Source organism: Tupaia chinensis, unplaced genomic scaffold (genome assembly GCF_000334495.1).
Source record: "Tupaia chinensis unplaced genomic scaffold, TupChi_1.0 Scaffold000212_1, whole genome shotgun sequence".
Lineage (NCBI taxonomy): Eukaryota > Metazoa > Chordata > Mammalia > Scandentia > Tupaiidae > Tupaia > Tupaia belangeri.
In genome coordinates, this window is record NW_006159687.1 from 1435140 (window position 1) to 1445908 (window position 10769).

Consider the following 10769-nt stretch of genomic DNA (forward strand, 5'->3'; position numbering starts at 1 on the left):
GTCAATCTGGCTATAATGTGTCTTGGAGAAGATCTTCTTGGGTTGATTCTATTCGGGGTCCTCTGTATTTCTTGGGACTTAATCTTTGAGTGCCTCTCTAGGTTTGGAAAGTTTTCTTGCAGGATCTCATGGAATAGATTATCAATGCCCTTAGGAGTCTCTGCCTTCTGGGATGCCTATTATCCAGATGTTTGGACATTTGATGGTATCTAGTATTTCTCGTATATTCATCTCCAATTTTTGGGCCATTTTCTCAGTCTTCGTGATGGATGTTTCTAGGCTAGCAATTTTCTCTTCTACGTCTGAGATTCTATTTTCTGTATGACCTAGTCTGCTTTTAATAGTTTCAAGGGAGATTTTGACTTCTTGTATTATAGCCTTCATCTCTGACAGTTCCACCTGATTCTTTTGTAAAGTGTGAAATTCCTCTTTTAGATCTTGCATGAATTTCTTCACCTCCTGGAACTCGACAACTTCTTTCTCCTTCCTCTTCAGCAGTTCATTGTCTCTCTTCTCTTCCATCTCTGTTAACTTTGCCACTATGAATGTTCTGAATTCTTTATCAGACATTTCCATGAATCCCATTGAACTGTGTGTGAATGAAGAGGAGTTATCCTTTTCCCTTGGAGGAGAGGTATTTTCCTGCTTTCCCATATGTCTTGTGGTCCTGCAGCGATTTCAAATCATCTGGTTGATGGTCAGTTTCTTCCCAAACTTGGAAGTTAAATCTGAGCGTTGAGGAGCATGCAGAAAAAGAAACAGAAAGAGAGAAACAACAGCAATGAACAAACAAGAAACAGAAAAAGAGAAGAAAAAACGAAGATAAAAACTTTTTAATAAAACAAAAAATTAATATTTAAAAAGATTTCAGTAAAAAACTAAAAATAGGAAAACCATGGGGCACGCTTGCGTGCCCTGTGAAATTCTAAAAATCAAAAATTAAAAAAAAAAAAAAAGAGAGGAGACAGAGACAGAGGTAAAGAGAGACAAAGACAGGTACAGAGACAGGAGGCCTAGTAGAGGTCTTCCCACCATGTGAGTTTTGTATGCCGGAGGCCGAATTATCAGTGGGAAGTCTTGATTTCTGTTTCCCAAAAATGGCTAGTTTGCAGAATCCATGAGGCTGTGACTTCAAGAAGGCCTCTTCCCTTTGTCTCTCCACACGAGTTTTATGTGCTGGAGGCCAAATTATCAGTGGGAAGTCTTGATTTCTATTTCCCCAAAATGGCTAAATGGCTAATTCTTGAAAAAATAAACCACTGATATACATAGATAATGCCAAGTCTGGACATGCCAATTATTTTAGGGATTCTATTTGAAAAATATTTTTGAAAATTTTGCTAATTTTAAGTTTTAGAAAAATAAATTAGTATTAGCCTTGCTGATAATTTTAAGTTATGACAAAAAAAAAATCCTACCTTTTCTTTGTCTTTTTTTTTTCTTCAAGAGAGATTTTTGCTTTAGGGCATGTGCATTCACTAGAGAGCTAGAGAGACAGAAACCAAGAAATCATCCCCTACGGGGATGGCCATGCTGCAATCTCTTCTCCTTCATTCTCCTTTCAGGGTCTTGGGCACGCACACACATGTGCCTGGTGTGAGTTTTAAGCTGCTGAGTTCAGGACTTGAACCACAGTTGACTATGAGGGGGTCCAGGGTCATAACCATTATGCCATTATGCCATACGTCCCACCCTACCTCTTCTTCTTAGGTGAGATTTTTGTTTTTTAAGAATTATTTATTTAATTTATTATTATTCTTTAATTAGATCAGAGAAAGAGAGAGGGAGAACAAGAGCAAGCTGCCAAGTCCGAGACTCAGACTGCAGTGGGCCATGTGGGAGTCCAGTACCTTAACCACCACACCACCTGCTGACCCAGGGGAGGTCTTAATAAAGTCATTTTAGAGATAAGGGAATGGGATCAGCCCAGTAGTGCAGTGCTAAAGGGCTATGCTAGGGAGCCCAGTCCCTCATGGTTCACCATGGTTTGAGGACTGGCCATCAAGTTGAAAAACATGCTGGGCGTGTGTGCATGTGTGCCTTAATCCTGATGGGCTGAAGAAATGGAGGAAAAAGGATCGTCCATGACCACACCTTAATTTGGGGTTCACTCTGTCTCTCTCTCTCTCTCTCTCAGCAAGCACATATGCCCTCTGGCAATTAAATAAAAAGAAAGAAAGAAAAAGAAAGGGAATCAGGGAACGTGTCCTATTCTTCAAACGGCAAGAGTGGGGCCAAGCAGAGGGTGCAGTGGTTATGTTGCTGGAGTCCCAGACCTGGAGTCCCAGACTCGGTAGCTTGAAACTCCCACCGGCCATGTGTGTGTGCATGCCCGAGATCCCAGGAGGAGCATGGAGGAGAAGGAATTGCAGCATGGCTATCCCACACTCTCTGTCTCTCTATGTCTGTCTGTCTCTGGTGACTGCACATGCCCTAAGGCAAAAACCTCTACAATACATATATATATATATTTTAAAGCAAGAGCTTCTAGGAGCTTCCAGTACTTTTTAGGATAAGCCATTAGGGACTTTTCAGCTGCGTTAGAGAAATTTAAAGAGCAGGTGTAGCTGTGTCTAAGACCTCAAGTTGGGTCTGAAGACATGTAAGTTACTTAGTCAGTGTTATGATTGTATGCACTCTCAAAAAATAAATTCCAGATTCCTAAATCAGAAGCTTTCCATAAACATTCTCGGCAGGCAGACAATATAACTTTTCTATTAATAATGAACAAAACTGGAACCAGCAGTTAGCATAATGACTGTGCCGCTGGACTCCCATATAGTCAACCACAATTCGAGTCCCGGACCCAGTGGCTTAAACTCACACCGGACGTGTGTGCGTGCGTGCCCAAGATCCTGAGGGGAGAATGGAGGAGAAGGAATTGTGGCATGGCCATCCCCCCTGGGGGGTGATTTCTTGCTTTCTGTCTCTCTGGTGAGCACATGTACCCTATTGGGAAAAACAAAACAAAAACAACAACAACAAAAAAAACCTCTCCCAAAAATTCATGAACAAAATCTTTGGTGGTCCACTCTGGAGCTGTGTCCCTGCTCCTCCCATGCATGAGTGAGAGGCAGTCACTGCGAGGGAGCTCTCAGTCCAACATACGTGAGAGCAGAGCAGTGACGCCTCCCAGTCTGAAATAATGACATTTGAGAAATTACTGTTAAACTTAGTGAGGATAAAAATGGGTACTGTGCCCATTCGAATTATGTGTCATTTTCCTTCTAGATACAAAGGTTTACCTCCTGCTTTCCAGTTATAAAATAAAAATAAAGTAATTAAATTTTATTATGTGGGGTAAATTTAGTAAGATGTTGACCTTGATTTTGTTAACTATTAAAGTTAAGGCTCCAGGGGCCAGCAGATGGCATAATGGTTATGTCACTGGATTCCCACATAGTCCGTGGTTCAAGTCCTGGACCCAGGGGCTTAAAATTCACACCAGGCATGTGCGCATGCATGCCCAAGACTCCAAGAAAAGAATGGAGGGGAAGGGATTGTGGTGTGGCCATCCCCTTTTGGAGGTGATTCCTTGCTTTCTTTCTCTCTCTGTCTCTCCAGTGAGCACACAAGTCCCTCTCACTGTCTTTTTCCAACAAATGGCAAAACCAAAAAAGAAGAAAAAGAATTATTTAGTTTTAAAATTTAGTATTTAAATTTTCCATAGAGCACATCCACTCCCCTGAGAGAGGGACAGAGAGAGAAAGAAAATGAGAAAGCAAGCTACCAGATCCGAGACTCAAACCATAGTCAGCCATGTGTAAGTCCAACACCTTAACCAGCATGCCACCTGTTGGCCCCCAAGATAGATTCTTTTCCATCTGATTTTCTATCTTGGTAACCATAAAAAGGAAATTTAGAACTTGTCAAATAATATAGAGAAGTTTTTTTAGTACTTTGAAAAATAGAAATGAATATTATATTAAAATTTTTCAAAATAGGGACCAGCAGTTGGCATAATGGCTATGCCGCTGGACTCCAATGTAGTTGACCGCGGTTTGAGTCCCAGACCTGGTGGCTTCAACTCACACTGGGTGCATGTGTGTGCGTGCCCAAGATCCCGAGAGGAGAATGGAGAAGGGAATGTGGCATGGCCATCTTCCCTGGGAGGTGATTTCTCACTTTCTGTCTCTCTCTGTTGTCTTGGCAAATGCACGTGCCTTATAGCAAAAACCTCTCAAAACATTTTTTTTTTCAAAATAAAATATAAGGACATAGTATGTAGGAAAAAATTTGCCTTCTATTTCTAATATGCCCCATTTTAGTAACTCTTTCAACATGTAACCACTGTTACTAATTCCCTACGGATGGATGTTTGTTTCTAAGCTTTGCAAATGCAATCAATACCAAAACAACAACAAAACTTTCTTTAAATGTCAACTCACTTACAGGCATGTGCAGATATATCTAGAGGAAAAATTCCTGGAGGAAGAATTGCTGGGTCAAAGGATAATTTATAAATTTGATAGATATTCCTAAATTGCCCTCTACAGTTTATACTCCTACAAGTGGTTTACAAGAATATCCTTTTGCTTATAGTCTTACAAATATATTGCCAAGTTTAAGGGTTTTGTCAATTCAGTAAGTGGGAAATGGTGTTTTTTTATAGCTGTCATATGCACTTATGAAGAGTGGAGTTCACCATCTTTTCATTTGTTAAGGAGCCATCATAATTCTTTTTCTGTGAAACATCCGTTCAGATGTTTTTCATTTTTCTCTTATATCTAAGAGTTCTTTATATATTAAGGAGGTTAGTCCTTTGTTTGATGTAAGCTGCAAATATTTGTCTCTTGACTTTAAGGTATTTTTTGGTCATGCAGAAGTGCTTTTTATATCAAAAAAATTGTGATAAATTTTTTTCTTATATAATTTCTGAAGTCATTGTTAGAAATACTTTTCTCACTCTAACATTCCAAGGTTAGTTAATTATTTAAGTTCAGACACAGAGATCTGTAAAGCTGTAATTCATTCAAAACAGAAAATACAATCCAAAGCTAGTCCCTCTCTCCCTCTCACCTTCTTGCCCCATTTCTCTATCTTTCTCCATCTCTCAGTTCTTTTTTTTTTTTTTAAGTTTGTTTATTTTGATTCATGATAGAGGATATATGTGCACATGAGAGAAAGAGAGAAAGAAAGGCACCCTCAGCTGGCTGCCACAGTCCCCTCGGTCTCCCTCCTCGTCAGGATCTAGGGTACGAATGCATCCAGCGTGTTTCCAGGCGAACCCGAGGATCTGAACCTGAGGTCAGTCTTGTGGCTTCCAGTCCCGCAGCTCAGTGTGCTATTGACTGCACCACAAGGAGGGCCTCCTTTCTCTCTTCTCTTCCTCCCCTCTGTCTCTGGGAACTCCCTGGTCCTCCTCCTAAAGATTGTTCTGAGTTCCTAGAAGGAGAAGTTCAACTAGCCTAATTAATAAACGCTTCTCCAAATTTAGGAAATCTGGAGGAAACTGAGCAAAGTTATATGAAATTGAGTGGCAGTTCTCAAAACAACTGGCACCTCGGCACATACCAACAGTGGCACAAAACCTTTCAGTATTGTCATTCGCTACTATGCAGGTGGAAAAGCCAGTTTCATTTCAGACTGTCTTCAATTAATCCATAGCAATCATTAAGCTTTTTCATCTCAACCCTCCAGTACAAGTTTTTTCCTGCTCTGTCTTACAAAGCGGGGGGTGCACAGTGCAGTTCTGACCGTGACTGTCTCGTCATACTTTCAGCTGCAATTGAGTGGCAAGCTGAAAACTGGCACCTTTTGTTCATGAAATAATCATGTTTATTTGGAAGAGCAATTAACAAGCTACAGTCATTTGAACTTAGGTATTTTTATTTTCTCAAAAATTAACAAAGTGCATGTAAAACTTTAAGAAAAATAATATTCCAATGATAAAAATTGAGCTTCCAATTAAAAATTAACATTTTAGAAAACGTGTATCCACCACTGTGAGTTTCACAGCTTCCTAATATCTAAGCATTCTTTTCTGGCAAAATTAGTTATTATTAAAATTTGTTATTAACAAATGTGATCTTTAAAAGGAATTATGGCATGGCCATTCCCCTGGTGGGGGGGCGGGGGGGTGATTTCTTGCTTTTTGTCTGTCTCTGTGTTTCTGGGAAGCACACGCACCCTATAGCATATACCTCTCCAAAAAAAAATTGCGGGAACCAGCAGTTAGCGTAATGGCTATGTCGCTGGACTCCCACATAGTTGACCGCGGTTTGCGTCCCGGACCTGGTGGCTTAAAACTCATGCTGGGTGCGTGTGCATGCGTGCCCAAGATCCCGAGAGGAGAATGGAGGAGAAGGGATTGCGGCGTGGCCATCCCCCCTAGGGGGTGATTTCTCGCTTTCTGTCTCTATGTCTCTGTCTGTCTGGCGAGCACACGCGCCCTATAGCAAAAACCTCTCCAAAAAAAAAAAAAATTGCATATGATGTGAATAACTCATGATGAACCAATATTTTCCAAATGACCACCACATAAAATTACAAAATCATATATGGATAAAAGACTTAGCAAAGTACAAGATATACCAATGGATTTTAATATAACACCCTTCAAACAGTTCATTGATAATAGTCTCCGATTCCATGTTACAAATAACCTTTAAGAAACTACCACTCGTCGAGCTTTGGTGCAATATCAAAGAAAAATATCCACAGTTATCTGAAAAGGCTGTTAAAATACTCCTCACTTTTCTAACTACATGTCTGTGTGAAGCTGGATTTTTCTAGTTGGACTTCAATCAAAACCACGTATCACAAGAGATTGACTGCAGAAGCAGATATAAGAATCCAGCTGTCTTCTATTAAGTTGGACATTAAAGAGATTCGTGCACATGTAAAACACCACTCTTCTCACTAAACGTTTATATTGCAAACAATTAGTTTTCATTTTAAAAAGTTATTAATAATTTATGGCTTTATGATTATTATTTTTTAATTATTAAATACTTTTTGTTTTTACATTTTAATTTCTAATATGGTGAATTACAAAAACTCTTTGGGAAGGAATCCCAAGACCAAAATGTTTGAGAGTTGCTGAAACCAAGTTTTTCACTCAGATGATTGAAACTTCAAATTAGTTGTGGAGGCCTTATAAATTCCCTGTAAATTTCCTAAATGTATAACTATGATTTCACCTCTGGCAGGAGTACCCTAAGTCTTTCTTAGGAAAGAATAAGAGTAGAGGATACACCCCAGAAATGCACAGTACAAGAAAAGTGTTAGCTATTTTATTATAAAATAGCATGACAGGGCTGGCAGGTGGCGTGGAGATTAAGGGTGCTGGACTCCCACATGGCCAACCATGGTTCGAGTCCCAGACCTGGTGGCTTGCTTTCTCACTTTCCTGATCGTTCTCTTTCTCTCTCTCTGTCCCTCTCTGGTCAAATTAAAATAAAGTTAAATAAAATAATTCTTCGGAAAAACAATGATACATGACAAAGACAGTCATTGTAGCATAATTAGAAATAGCAAAAGGCAGTGGCCAGCCAGTCACATGGTGGTTAAGGTGACTGGATCCCATGTGGTCGACTGCATGGTTTGAGTCCTGAACCTGGTAGCATGAGAAACATGCCAGGCACATGTGTGTGTGCACCCAAAAATCCCAAAAGGCGGACGAGATGAAGGAGAAGAGATTGTGGCATGACCGTACCTTATGAGGGATGTTTTTTCACTTTCTTGCTCTCTCTCTGGTGAACACATGCACTCAAAAAATAAATAAATAAATAATTTTAAAAAGAAAGTAAAAAAAGCAAGAAATGAAAACCCTCCTAATTTTGTTTTTGTTAACCCACCTAAATCTTGTTTGTTTTTGTTGTTGTTTAAAAAAAAAATGGTTAGATGCCACGAAGTAGAGGGCAATCCTTAATTATATGTGCGTCGTACGATTTTTATGTAACACCCCGAGGGCCTCTTCCATCTTAGTCAAGGGGAGTGCTAACCTTCTCACCTTTCCGACAACACTGGTTTGGTTTTACTGTTAGTTTTTTCATCTCAAATGCACAGAGGTAGCAGGATAATTTCATTGTGACCTTAATTTCTCATATTGTCATCCTTGGTCCATCCAAGATCCCTCTCCTTCACTTCCTTTTGCTCTTTCTCACTTTGATTTTCTTTCTCTGAATACATGCTCATGTTAAAGAGATTGATATGTGCCCTTCATTGTGTATGGTAAAAAGAGATACGGCCATTTTATAAGTAATTATAATGCTTCCTGTTTAAAGAGATAGCATTTGTGTTGTGACCCTCACTGTACTCCTTATTTTTGCCTCCACGATCATGTCTTGGAGAACTCGCCATGGTCCGTTAGCTCACTGCTTCTTGCTCCTGCCTCGCAGCGTCCCGCAGTATGTGTCCACCGTGATCGTCTTATGGGTTTGCCCACTGACGGGCGCCTCGGGAAACTGAACTCCCTACCCCCATTAGTGGTGGTGTGACACGCCCATGGACATGTCTCCACTCAAACTTTAGCGAGTTCTTTTTTAAAGTTATTTATTTAATTTAATTTTTTTTTTTCATTTGAAACAAGAAGTTTATCTAAACCACAAGATGCTTGACTTGAAGGGAAAACTCGCTAGGATTCCTTTGTTTTCTTTAAGAGTAATTTCCCCCTACTTAAGACAGATTGCCCCACATGTAACAGCTATGTACAAAAAAGTTATAAAATTGTCCTTGATTTTACAATGATAAATGAAAAACATTCAAATTCTCTGATCAAACAAGGTATGCAAGGATTTTTATGTTGTTGGATTTTTTTTTTTCTTTTTCTTTTTGTTTAAACAGTGAGAGCAAAATAACTCACTGGAATATAAAGACCAGAGCTGAGTGAGCTGCCACTAACGGAGAAAAGGTATTTTCCCCATCCGGCCTCCATTTGATGTCAAACAAAACATACCATTGGCCATTTGGTTTTAAAAAATGCGATATGCTTGTGCACATGCAGCAGTTACTTTATGTGCAATACAGGAATGGGGAAGGGAAATGAAAGATTGAGGAGACTGGGCTGTAGTAGTCAGGATGGGGAAACCAAATTGTGGTTTTCTAATTGAGACTGTGTTCTGGGTCTGTAAGACTAGAGCTCTGGAGTAAAGTAGCAGGCTCCCCAGACACCTCCCGTCTGCCGTTGGAACACATCCATTGCACCTCGTCCTCCATTTCCATCTGTGCAGGTGTGTCTGTTTCGTTGATGCTGATCGGCTGCCCATCAAATCAGAATCTGATCTGCCTCATTGACAAGCCCTGTCGTTCACAGTAGGCTTTCATCAGCTTACTAAGTGCTGTGTGCTTCTTCCTCTTAAACCGCGCCCCAGGAGCATCCTGCCCGCCACCTTCACGTTAATGCCATCCTGGCTCTCAGTCTCCACTCCTTCCTTGGGCTTTCCGTCAGCCATGTGAGTGCCAAGGTCTCCTCAGCTGCCACTTCACAAAAGAAGCACCAGGTCCTCACCACATGAGCACACAGGGAGCACCGGAGGCAGCAAAAGAAGCAATTTAATTAATTTTAAAAGAAATAGTTATTAAGTTTTATTTATTATTATTTTTTAATCTGACCAGAGAGAGACATGGGAGGAGAGAGAGAGAGGAAAAGTGAGAAAGCAAGCTGCCAGGTTCGGGACTCAAACTATGGTCTGCCATGTGGGAATTAAGAGCCTCAACCACCACACCACCTGCTGACCCCTATTTAATTTTATTTATTAGTAGTAGTATTATTTAATTTGCTATTGGGCATGTGTGCTCATCTGAGAGAAACAGGAAGAATGACAGAGAGGGAAAGTGAGAACGCATGCCTCCAGGTCCAGGACTTGAACCACTGTTGGCCATGTGGGAGTTTAAGTGCCTTAACCACCATGCCACCTGCTGGCCCTGCTAGTTCTTTCGTTTTTCTCTTTTTTTGGAGAGGTTTTCGCTATAAGGCATGTGCACTCGCCAGAAAGACAGAGAGAGACAGAGAGACAGAAAGAGAGAAATCACCCCCCAGAGGGGATGGTCATGCCACAATCCCTTCTCCGCCACTCTCCTCTTGGGATCTTGGGCAGGTGCCTGGAGTGAGTCTATGCCACCGGGTCCAGGACTTGAACCACAGTTGACTATATGGGAGTCCAGCAACACAGCCGTTGGGCTAATTGCTGGGCCAGGCCCTGCTAGTTCTTTGAAAACACATCCATGAATGGGATTACTATGCATATTTGATTGTTCTAAATATTCCCAGTTTGTTTTCCAAAGTGATCATAATATTTATACCAGCAATGGCAAAAATCTCCTCTGACCTATTTCCTCCCCAATATGGTATTATAATTGCACCATTCTAATTGTTGACATTTAAATATATGTAAAGTGATATCTCATTGTTATTTTAATTTGTATTTCACCTCTTTATAATGAGTTTAGCAACTCTTCATATATTTGGTATTTATTTAAAACTCTTCTACGAACTCCCTACTTACCTTCTTAATTTTTCTCTTTGGTTTCTCATAGTTTTCATGTTAATTTAAGGACTGCTTACATATTTTGAATATTATCCCTTACTGGTTTTAAACATTACAAATATCCTTTCCCAATTTAATTTTTTTTTTAACTTTATGTTGCACTACATTGAACGAACTTCCTTAATTTTTTTGTAACCGAATCCAACCACACTTTTTGGCTTACATTGGTGCTTTTGAGGTTTTGTTTAAGAAGCATATTCCATCCGGGACCAGTAGATGGCATACTGGTTACCTTGCTGGACTCCCACATAGTCAACCACGGTTTGAGTCCCAAAACCA

At 40.2% G+C, this 10769-nt stretch overlaps 1 pseudogene; it reads right to left on the reverse strand.

Moving 5' to 3' along the window:
- Positions 1–7829: 7829 nt before the first annotated feature.
- On the reverse strand, positions 7830–7968 carry LOC114007639 (uncharacterized; annotated as a pseudogene).
- Between the last annotated feature and the right edge of the window lie 2801 nt (positions 7969–10769).